At 33.8% G+C, this 12,386-nt stretch overlaps 1 long non-coding RNA gene across 1 annotated transcript; it reads right to left on the bottom strand.

Moving 5' to 3' along the window:
• Positions 1-8,070: 8,070 nt before the first annotated feature.
• Positions 8,071-11,363, bottom strand: LOC120225359. The gene is made up of 2 exons (XR_005526787.1): positions 11,274-11,363; positions 8,071-9,904 (listed from the first exon to the last, which is right to left on the bottom strand). It is a non-coding gene; the product is annotated as an uncharacterized LOC120225359 (long non-coding RNA).
• Positions 11,364-12,386: the final 1,023 nt, after the last annotated feature.

Below are 12,386 nucleotides of genomic sequence, written 5' to 3'. Positions count from 1 at the left end.
TATCACCCCATAATAAAACCAACTACAGAACTTTAAGAAACGTGTCTTGTACAGCAGAGCTGACCTGGATGAGAGGTTTCAGAGAGTTTCCAGGAAGATTCAGAGAAATTGAATTTAGAACATAGCTCTAAAGGATAAATAGGAAATAACTGGGTGGAAGTATTGCATGTGTATGAGGTTGTTCTAAGGCCAGGAGGAGGTTGGTGACTTTGAGAAGGTAAAGTATGACTGGAGGGCAAAATGCAGTGGGAAAATTATTTGCGGAAGGCAAGGTCCATATCATGCAGGACACTACAGAGTATATTATGGAAATTTGGTCTTTGCCTTAAAGATATTGAAAAATGTTAATAGTTTTAATTAGGGAAAGCAGTAATCAGATGGGATTTTCTAAATGATCCTTAAAGGAGAATGAATTAAAAGGGGTCTAAAGCAGGTGCTGGGAAGCCAGAGACCATTTATATAAACCAGGTCCTTTCTAACAACAAAACAACAATAATAACTGTGCTCTGGATAGATGAGATCAGAGTATTTGTCTGCTGCCAAACATTTTTTATGTACCTTTATGTGTTTATGTACCTTTATGTATCATCCCATTGATTCTTCACAAAACGATGAGCCTCTTTTTAAAGGTGAGAAAAATAAAAGAGAATTTAAATAATTCAAACCCAGGCAATCTGCACCAGAGATCAGAGGCTCAGCAAGCACACTGTTTTGTTTCAGGTAAAAGAAAATTCATTGCAAAAATACCTTTAGTTTCTCACACTCTAATCAATAGCAGGCATGTGGAGGGCAGCTATAAAGAATTAAAAAGAGAAGCTATAGAGGACATAATTTTTCTTCATGTAACTGATACAACATCTAGAATGTCAGCCTAATTAGACCTAATGGAAGGTTAACCAGTAACTTGGCAAGTTTTACTTTTTGCTACCTTATATACTTAGAAATATCACAATTTTATATCCAAATTAATCATACAGAATATTTTCTCATTACTATTTCACCCAAATTACTAAATTTGAGGATTCTGATATACGCTTATCAATTCCATTAATTTATTGTTTTGAGTATCCTATTTTATACAATATTAAAAAATTGTAATCTACATGTTATGTTAAACATTTATCTCTCTGAAAATGAAATCACTTACTTAGAACAAAATCACTTTATACCACTATATTATTCATTATTTCCAGTCTCATTCAGTACAGGTTAAAGGTGTAGCTTTCTTCCAAGTTAAAATAAATAGAATACAAGAGGAAATCTAACATTTTGTGAGTAAAATGATTCTTCATCATAAATGCCTTGTATCATAAAATATTTAAAAGTACCAGAATATACCATTTTACCATTTTAACTACAATCCATAAACACAGGATGTGGAATCTCAGAGGTGTTCTTGTTTAATATCAACAATTGAAAAGTGAACCACAACATCTGCTGTTTGTGAATTTTCTCCCCATGATGTCTATTTCAGTTTCAAACCGAGTTGTGTGGGGGCTAGAATTTTCCTTTTAAGATGTAGCCTGTTTCCTCCCTTTTCATTTTGGGCTGGGCGATGCTATGAATTTATATTTGACTATGAGAAACTAGTGGAAGGAAAATGCTAACATCTTCAGTGAAAGAAGTTAATGACAGAGTTTAGTAAAACCCTATCCTAAGAGCCAAGTATTTCACAACTGATTTAATAGTTCTATGAGCAATCCAACTCTATAGTATAGTGACTCAATTTCTGGAAATGTTCCTAATTCAATTTCTACACACACACGCACACCAAATCAGATTTTTTGTCTTTGAAAATATGTAAATATATGTAAAAAAGGATGTAAAATAACATACACACAACTAAGGAATGAAAACATTCTGACATTGATGAATCAGATCATCTTATATTTTTTGATAAATAATCTGTACAAGTAATGTTGTAATCCTCTATGTTTCCTCTCTAGTCTTATGCCCCAGAAGCAATAATTATAATTGTTTGAGGCTAATTATGCTTTCATATTTTATTTCATATAAATATCATAAATATTTACATTATGTGTAATATTTTTAATTGAGATAAAATGTTTTCAAAACCATACAAAGTGCTCTGCACTTTGCTTTGTTGACTTAATGTAATGTCTGAGACCAATCAAAATTTGATATAGAGAGTTTCAAAAAACAATACTTAATAGCAAATTGGTCCCCAGAGTAGTTGTGGCAATTCTGTCAGGTTTCCTTTTCTTTATTTGTCAATATCTTGCTATTTTCTTCTTGATATTGCATTGTACAGTTTTACCAGTTGAGCTTTCTTTATATAAGTGAATCTGAAAATATTACAAAGGAGGTAATTAAGAGTATGTTTAATTTTTTAGTAAATAATTATATATTCATCTCTGTCTACACTCACTCACTGGCTATACTGATCCAGTTGAATCATTTTAATAAAATCAATATGCTATGTGATTCCCAAATTTATATCTCAACTCTAGGTTTCCACATTAATTCCAGATTTGTATAAGCAAGTGCTATCAGAACACGCAACATGAATGTCTAATAGCAATTTCAATCTTAACTTGTCCATGTCAGTTTGACTCCCCAAACCTACTTTTTTAAATATTTATTTTTTAAATTTTTTAATGTTTATTTATTTTTGAGACAGAGACAGAGCAAGAGCTGAGGAGGAGCAGAGAGGGAGGGAGACACGGAATCTTAAGCAGGCCCCAGGCTCTGAGCTGTCAGCACAGAGCCTAGCGCAGGGCCCGAACTCATGAGCTGTGAGATCCTGACCTGAGCCAGAGCCGGACCCTTAACCAATGGAGCCACCAAGGTGCCGCCCACCCCTCGCAACCCCGCAAATTCACTTCTTTAACAATCTTCTCCATCACAGTCCATGAGAACTCCAAACTTCTAAACTTATCTCCTGCTATCCCTGAATCTTTTATATTCCACATGAAATTAATCATCACCTCTTGTTGGCTCTACTTTCAAAATATTGCAGATGTAATATTCAGGCACTTTTTAATATCTCCAACATCACCACTGTTCTCATCTACTGTTGAAGGAAACATCATCTCTTCCCTGATGGTTGCAGTGGGCTCCTAAATTGTCTTACTGCCTCCATCCTTGCCCACTTAGTGTCTGTTCTCAAAATAATAGTGGTCTGCCAAAACATAATTAACATTTTGTCATTCATCTGCTCAAAATCCTCTCATTCACTCTAATTAAAATCCAACGTCTTTGGGTGGTGTTAATGATCTTACTTGATCTTGCCCCTGTTTCCTCTCAGACCTCTTTTGGTACAACTTCCTCCACTTTTGTTCATGCAGCTACAGTCACAGCTCTCTCTTCACAAGAAAATTCCCATGCATGTGCCTTAGGCTGCAACACTCTTCTTGCGGATATGTACAATGTCTACTTCCATGTGCAACTGAGCTCCTTACTCAAAGGTACTTCAGAGATTCTTTTTAGCCCTTATATCTAAAATTTCAACAGCCTCGCACACAACCAAAATATTATATTCCCCTTCCCTGCGCTATATTTTTTTTCCTCCTTAACACTTATCAATAGCTAACGTGCAATATATCTTGCTGGCTTCTCAGCCCTTAGTGCAGTGCCTGCCACATGATAGGCACACTCAATAACTATTCCTTAATTTCATGTGACATGTTATAGTGAATGTTACTGTAGTTATAAGTAGTTATAAACTAACTATGTTGGACTTAAAATATATAAATAAAAAATAATTTACCTATTAAAAATGTTGACTTACTTTGGATATGAGCTTCTGTAGTGATTCCTTTACAATACTCTGCAGCATTATTTTTAACACAATTGCCATTTACTTTAGCAAGTGTCAGATGTTTTGTTACTTTTTTTTTACCATCTTATATTGCTACTTAAAGAAGAGGGACCAATACTCCCATTTGTATATAGTGAAATGTTTTATATACCAAAGTAAATATTTAACTATATATATAACCATCCATATCTTTTTGCAATGCTATTAGACAGTATTCAGCTATAGCAAGTGTGTCTGTGATATATTAGGCAAAGAATATCTTTCATGATGTAAATAAGACATATTAATATAGTTTCTTTTCATTCTGAAAAATAATGCTTATTCACATATATTTTCCTTCATATTTACATGATCCAAATTTGGCCAAACAGCAATATTCCCTTGCTAAAAATATTACTTGAATATTTTGAAGTAATATTGAATGCATCAAGTAAATTCAGAACACATTGCCAAGAATAGATGCAAGTTGAATTTATTTGGAAATGAAATCATTTAAAATACCTGCTGTGAGACAATCATTAGTGCATAGTAAGCTGTGGTCTTGGTTCAGTTTTGCTCACAGTACCCAACTCATTATAAATTTACCCGTATTTTCTTTAATTCGATAGCATTTACCCGTCCCCATCATCCCTGTCTTTAAAAAGAAGTGAACCACAAACTTTTGATTATGATCTTGTAGCCATAGAAAACTTGGAAAATATAATCACAATTTAAAATTAACTCTTTGTCTTTAGGTTGAAAAAAATGCTTTGAATTGCATACCTTCTCTTAACCACAGGTGATATTTCATAACTTTAAAGTACAGTTTCAAAAAAAGGGTACTTTCAAATAATTTTCCATGCCTTCATTCAGCAGGTAACCCAAACCTTCATAATCCCCAAATGCTGCACTTCAAAGTTATGCTCAGGAAAAAAATATTGAAAAGAACAGCCTCTCTTTCCAGTTGATTTAAAACATCACTAGCTTATTTTCAGTACACATATGGAGTTACTTTTAAAAAGAAATCTTGGAATATTGCCAGGCTACATACAGGAAAGGCTTTTCTCCAGAGAGAGCTAAAATTCATTATCTGAGCTTTGGGACACCCATGTTCCTTCAAAATTTGGACACATCTTTGTTCCTCCATGATTAGTGCTAGAAGTTTGACTTAAAACAAGAGTGTGTAACCAGACTCTAAAGAATCCGAAAGATTATGTTATTTTGAATTGAAACTGATTTATAATTATACACTTAAATAAAATATTATTTACAGGTTTAACAGTTTTAAAATAAATGATGGAGTAATTTTTTTTTAAATCTAAAATTATTTACAAAAGTATAATACCTATTATGTGTTTGTCAGTAACATGAAATTAAATTTTGGACACTTTATCTTCTTTCTCTCCTCATTAAATGGCTGGCTTCTCTCATTTAAATCCATGTGAATATTTTTTTTGTAGGAGAAAAATCACTAAGTCCAAAGAAGCTAAAGCAATATAATTATTTCGTTAGTGACCAATTCATGGTAATAAGTATTTCAAACAATCCCATCTATTTTTGATGCATAAAGTAAATTTTTAAAAGTGGGACAGTGTTATAAGTTAAAAGAAAAAAGTAAAATCAACACTTTATTTTCAGTAACAGTCTGTAACATTCCATTGTAAAATATTATGCAGTAATAATTATTCACTAGACCACTTCTTATATATGGTTCCAATGCATGTAACACATTTTAGTTTCCTTTTTTATTTTCGGTAAAAGAGTAAAATCAAAACCCTCATAAATGTTGATGAAGAGCCTATCGATACAAAACAAAATTAACATGTACTAATATTAAGCCAATTATGTAGCCACAGAACATGATTTCTATAAGATATACAGTACCTTATATGTGCAAAGCATCCATAGCATTGAACAGATGTGAAGCAGAGCATTAGCTTTAAAATATCAATTCTACGCACAAGAAAGAATAGGTGTATTTTGTTGCATGTTGAATAGGAAGCAGAGTTTTGTTTATCCCCATATTTATTTAGTCAGAAAGAAAGGTGTAGAATTCCAGAAACTGCTTGAATGAAGGAAGAGAAAAGTTTGGCATGTAGGGAGTGTATTTTATATCACATGTGAGCATTACTACCATAGATGTTTTTAACCACTTTAATTTTGCCCACAAAAAAGACCTGGACACTTTGCGCATCTGCATAATTTGATAACATTGGGTATTATGAACTTCATGATGAATTACTCAAATGGAACCAAAGCACACGTTCTATTGAAAAGAGTCATGGTGGAGCCAGAATGGGATTACTTTTGTAACATGAATTAGAACACTATGCACTGCGATGTATCAGTGATAAGTCTAGCATATTTCAGTTCTACTGCTATTGGAGAAATGAATCGGAATCACTTGAGCATCACAAATCCTAGGCCATATTTTTATTTCCAGCCTTACCCTTTGTGTTGCTTCCAAGTATGCAGCTCCAGTTGATTTCAAAGGCAGCGGATGAGAGATAAGGAGGAGCAAGGACTGTTCTACCTCAGCAATTCATGATCCCTCGAAGGCCACTGATTTGGAAAGAATAGGGAGACCCTGGCCTCTCAGCAGAATAGAACCAGCTACTCTCTGTATGCTCCTCCCATGAGGCAACTCAAGCATTTATCCAGTTTACCATAGCAAATGATTCTCTACGTCCAGAAAATTACAGCTCTCTTCCTCTCTTCACTCCAAGGACCCATAAACCCTAAATTAAACATAACTGTCCAAAGAATTATTTTCAGCTATGTGAACATTTCAACAGGGAAATAAATGAAACTATGTGATTTGAATAATTGTAGAATATTAAATAGAACAATATTTTTTAGCAGTTTACCATCACTTATTAATTTTTACATTGTGACTTAAAAAATGCTTTATGGGTCTAGGGTAAAGTTGTATAGTATATTGCTAAAACATGTGTGTTTCTGTTTCTAAAATGGTTAAAGCTTTCTGAGTAATATTTCTTTCATGTTCTTTATACATAAATCCCTCTTTTCCCTTTGAAGATATTCTTCATTTCCATTTAAACAGAGTGTGTATGTATATACACATTTAAAGGACTCATCTCATTCTAATAGTCTAACGATATGTTTTGGTGTCCAAAATACTTTTATAGTTGTGGTGAGACTTTCCTAAATGAATACTTACAGTTTTGAAAAAGGTATTAATTGAACTATCACTTTCTTCAAAAGCAGTAACTAAAAGCTATTGAAAGGAATAAGTTAGAGTAGGACAATTTACATATATGTACAAAAGTAACTAAGAAAGCTTACCATGTTCAGTCACTATACTGTTATTATACACATCATCCCATTTAATTGTTGCAACCTTGTGAATTAAGCATTATTTGGTCCATTTTACAGATATTGAATGAAAGGATTATATATAAATTACTCAAGATTACAGATGGGGCAAAACTGGAGCTTGGACTCAGATCTATCTGAACTGAAAATTCTGCTTTTGACTGTTTTATCCCCTCTATGTCCTACTGGTACCATGTTTTTGAACTGGAAAAATTTTAAGGTTTGATTTCTAGGTAAAGAGGATGTGTTTTAGGATTGTGCTTGTTCAACAAATGCTCATTTCATTGGATTTATAAGATATATTTTATTTTGAAATTATTGAATCTCTTTTGTGTGTCAGTGGTGATTTGAATGCAAACTAAGATAACTAGCTTGTGATCATGGCCCTAGCAGAGTCAACCCTATACAGCAGAAGTCAGCAAACTTTTTCTGTAAAGGGCCAGATGGTAAATATTTTAAGCTTTTGGGGTCATACAGCCACTCAACAGTAATTGACTCTGTCATTTTTAGCATGAAATTTGCCACAGAAAATCTATAAGTAAATGAGCATGGCTATGCTCTAATAAATCTTTATTAAGGACTCTGAAATTTGAATTTCACATCATTTTCAGGTGTCGATAAATATTCTTTTTTTCATCTCTTTCAACAATTTAAAAATTGTGGGAATCTATCTTTGCTCCCAACCCACACAGATATTGGGATGGAATTGGCTGGCAAAACAAGGTCGGGCAATTTCTGTTGCTGCTTTGTGAACACAAAAGCCACTGGCCACATGTTATTGAGTACTTAGCTAAGGCTATTGAGTACTTAAATTTAGCTAGAACAAATCGAGATGTGCAGTAAATGTAAAATACACACCAGATTTTAAAGACCATATAAAATGTTTAAATGTCTCATTTATAATTTTATGTTGATTATATTTTGAAATAAGATTTGAAATTAATAAAATATGTCATTAAAATTAGATTCACCTATTTTTTTTGCCTTTTCCTAACATAAGTCCCAGAAAATTTAAAATTACATATGTATATCACATTTGTTTCTAAAATGATGCTTCAGAGGTAACATTATCTGGAGGTCAACAGATACTTACTATATATTTGTGACAATGTAATGATTTCTTAGATATTGAAGTGGGATAAAAAGGTCATTAGATAAAAATGTTTAAGACTTGATCTAGTGTTGAAAGTAGAAGAAATATTTTCAGTATAGAAAAAGAACCAACACATTTAAGACACAAGTATGTTTGTTAGCAGTGTATGTCTGTGGAGTTGAAAGCCATTTCAACTAAGATCAGATTACAGTTTTGCTTTTAATGTTAAGAATTGTAAATTTTATCTGAAAAATGAAGTCAATGACAAGTGTTAGGTAGGGGGTGGACACTGTAAGATCTTCAGGGAATGTGGTAGGTCAGATGGTTGGAGGGAAATAGAGAGAAGTCTCATATTCTGCCATTGGGTGAACTACAATGTCACCTGAAGACAAATAAAATGCAGCACTAGAAAATTTTATCTCCTTTGTATGCTATTTACCTGCATACTTGTCTTGTGGTGGATGGTGTATGGATAAACTGAGACAATGGGGAAAAGTTCAATTTGAGACCACAGAAACTTAACAATCAGATAGTAATCATTTTTCTGATATGTCGACATTTCAGCTTAAAACTCAAGATGGGTCATAGACTGACAGATTTGGAAAACTGCAAAATAACTTACAAATTGGGAATCAACCACTTCACAGACACTTGAATCCCTGACAAGCATGCATGCCAAATTGGCATCCTTGTTAAGACTGAACATTTTCGGTAACAGTAAGTCTATCACCTCTTCCATAGAAAGTCATTTATGACTATTAGAAAGTCATTCTTTAGGATTAAAATTAAAATCATGAACCATTTAGTATCTTTCCACAAGCAATACCACCACCACATTTAATTTCAAAAATCCCAATTAGTTATTATATTTTCCAGTGATTGTTCTGCTGTGTGAATGAGGTAACTCCTTGATTATTAGATGTTCCCAAGGACAGAATTGTTTACTGGAAGAGTGATCAAAAAGTGTAAAGCTGTATAAGTAAATTTTTCATTATAGTAAGCGAGAGAGAGAGAGATCATGATTTCAAATGCCAAGGGCACATCTCTGCCAGGAATATCCTGCAAGTACTTCCAGACCGATATGCCAACCAATTTTTTTCTTCTTCATCTGAAAAAACTGATATTCCTTTCCTTTTTTATTGCATTGTTTAATGAGAAAAGCATGTCCACCCAGCATAGCAAGTTGGAAGAAGCCTGTGTCATGTGTGTCATTTTGCTTTGCTAATAAACTAACAAAAAGTAAATACTGTGCTTTCAAATCTTTTTCAATTCCTTTCTGACTTTGTGCAAACATTTTCTTATTTTCTAATTGTTTTCATAGTCTTCATTATCTCCTTGCACAGATCTGAGTTTTCAGTCTTTCTTAGTGTACACCTTCTTGTTGCTCATCATATGGTCTTCAGGAGAGGTTTTCCAATACATACTCTTCAGATCCAATGGTTTCTGTAGAGGGCAGTGCTTTCCAAGGCAGAGAATTGCATAGAGAGGGAGGGAGATCCACCTTCCAAGCTTATCAACTCTATTTCGATAAGTACAATACTTGTTAGTTTCTTTTTTGGCCACATAAGTAAGATTTTCTTTGATTAAAGTAGTTCCACTGTTATAGAAACTTGGCCAAATATTTCAGTCTGGCTTCAAAATATTTACCAACTTAATTTCCTTCTTCTTTCACACCTTTTGCAATGAATTTGCAACATATAGTAAAATGGAAGATTCTGTGAAGAAAAAAATATAAAAGATTTGAAATGCAGAATTTACTATGGGACAGTTATGAGTTTTGCAACTCCATGACTATTGGTCAGATGAGGGAAATAAGGAAAGGTTATGGTTGAGAGAGGTTATGGTTCACATCTTTGATGTGAAATGAACAAGGCGGTTATTGCACTTTCCAAAAGAGAGGACTGAGGGATACTATAACCTTACCTTATGTCTTATGAGCAGGTACCCACAGAACTGTGGAAAGCGTCCGATATGCACCTCTAAACCTAGGTGAGATCAGGGAGAGTATACTGATGTCTGACTCATCCTGAAGAAAACAGCAGGAGAGAACGAGTGGTAGTAAAAAATAGGACTTGGCTCCACCATTGAATCCTACCTTGGAAAAAGGCTGGTCCACAAAAAGATCGCACAGTAAGCCAGAAGTAAGACTGGATTAGAGACAAGAGTGTTGCAGAGTTTGTTCCCTGAAGGTGGACTTTGAATTTCCCCAAAGCCCCTCGTAAAGAAAAAAAGATCATCTTAACCAACCCCAGGCTCAGAGAGGGTGAAGCCACCCAAAAATGAAAACTCTGTTCCATCCCCAACCACTTCGCTGTCCTCCCACTTCAACTTTACAATGAGAACCAGAGGAAGTGAATGAGGGGAGTAGGCAATGAATATCCACTTCTTCTGGAAAGACATCTTCAATTATAGAGCTTATTGTGTCTTAGAGAAGAGAAAAAGCATTAAGTTTGACTTAGTAAAATGTTGAATAATATAAGGGGCTACATGCATTCTAATTACTGAATTGAGGCTCTAATCTGGAATTTAAAACCATTTTAGGACTTTTGCTAAAGAGTTAGCAGCAATACCAGAAAAATTCTGTATTTGATCACAGCCTATAAACTATGGATTTAGCCAGCATTTATTTAAAGTGTGTTTCAGTCACACACACTTTTATGCACGTATACACACATTCATACATCATTCACCTTTTAGACACTATATTATGCATTTCTATATTTTCTACAACTGTTCTTTGTATATACTGTTTATTGACTTCAAATAAGGCATCAAAGTGCTCCAAAATCCAGCTGTACCTTCACTTCCTACATAAAGGACCCTTGCTTCCCAGAGAGGCTGTCTCTGTCATCAGGATTCTTCTGAAAGTTGGGATGTATTTTATCAAAGCCAGTACTACAGATAAAATTCTGAAAGGAATAGTGTGTGCTGCCTGTTCTCTGGAAGCTCACAATTGAGTGGGATTTGTTTGTGAAATATAAAGAGACTCAGGAGAGGAAAAAAAAATCCACTGTTTTAATTTTTTATTTTCTTATTTCCCAAAAAGTGAATCGCAAAACGTGCCTACAAAAATAAAATGTGTACCTGATTTAACTTCAGTTCATTGCAGTTTTTCTGACTGGAAAAAACTTTTTCTTCCTCTCTCCCCTGGATGGGCCAAAAGGAAAAACAATGAGCTTAATTTTCCACAAAAGATGAGGGAGGGGGAAAAATTAAGGCATTTCAAATATAGCTAATAAATCCCTATTAATATTCCACTTCTTGAACAATCAGATATTCTTTAGCATAAATAATATAGAGCATGATTACAATAGCTACCACAATAATAACAATAGTAACAATTTAAGCTTTTATAAAAACCTTTTTTCAAATAGTTAAACTACTTTGGTATGTAACAATAAGCAAAATTTAGATCTGAAAGCAATGTGACGTGTTCCTTAATTTTTAAATCTTCATTTCCTTTTTAAATTTTTCATACGTATGATTTTTTTTTGTTTTTTTATGCATTTATCCCATTTTAATCTCATTATTTTATTTAAAAAATTTTGTTTTCAAATGTCTATTTATTTTTGAGAGAGAGAGAGAGCAAGTGGGGTAGGAACAGAGAGAAAGGGAGACATAGAATCCAAACAGGCTCCAGGCTATGAGCTGTTGGCACAGAGCCTGATGTGACACTCGAACTCACAAACCATGAGATCATGACCTAAGCTGAAGGCAGAGGCTTAACCAATTGAGCCACCCAGGTGCCCCAAATCTTGCTATTTTAGAAACTCCTATGAAGGTCTACTTCCAAAGTTGAGGATAATAGTTCTCTGTCTAAATTGTACATATTTATTGTCATTTCTTTTCTAAACCAATGTTAATAAACGCAAAAATTTGTTCACACAGGAATATCATGAAGTTAAAGAAGAGATTCCTGTATCAGTTTATTTTAGGATTTGCAGTTTGAAATATGCCAGACTCTCTTGCCTTTACTGGGACTATTGAGGAGTTGTGTGTTTTACAGTTTTTATTTATTTTTGTTTTAAATCACAGTGATGTTGTTAAGCATACCAGGTTTGCTCCATTACAAGGAGAAATCCTTGCAAGTGCCACAATAGTCTGGAACATTCTGAACAATGCAACAATCTGAGATGCCTAAATCTACAAACCGTAAATAATAAATTAAACATTAGATAATTGACCTAGAGGTATTTT

Source organism: Hyaena hyaena, unplaced genomic scaffold, assembly GCF_003009895.1.
Source record: "Hyaena hyaena isolate Hyena2069 unplaced genomic scaffold, ASM300989v1 scaffold_1373, whole genome shotgun sequence".
Classification (NCBI taxonomy): Eukaryota; Metazoa; Chordata; class Mammalia; order Carnivora; family Hyaenidae; genus Hyaena; species Hyaena hyaena.
The sequence above is the reverse complement of the archived record's forward strand: the minus strand, read 5'-3'. Positions and strand labels throughout refer to the sequence as shown.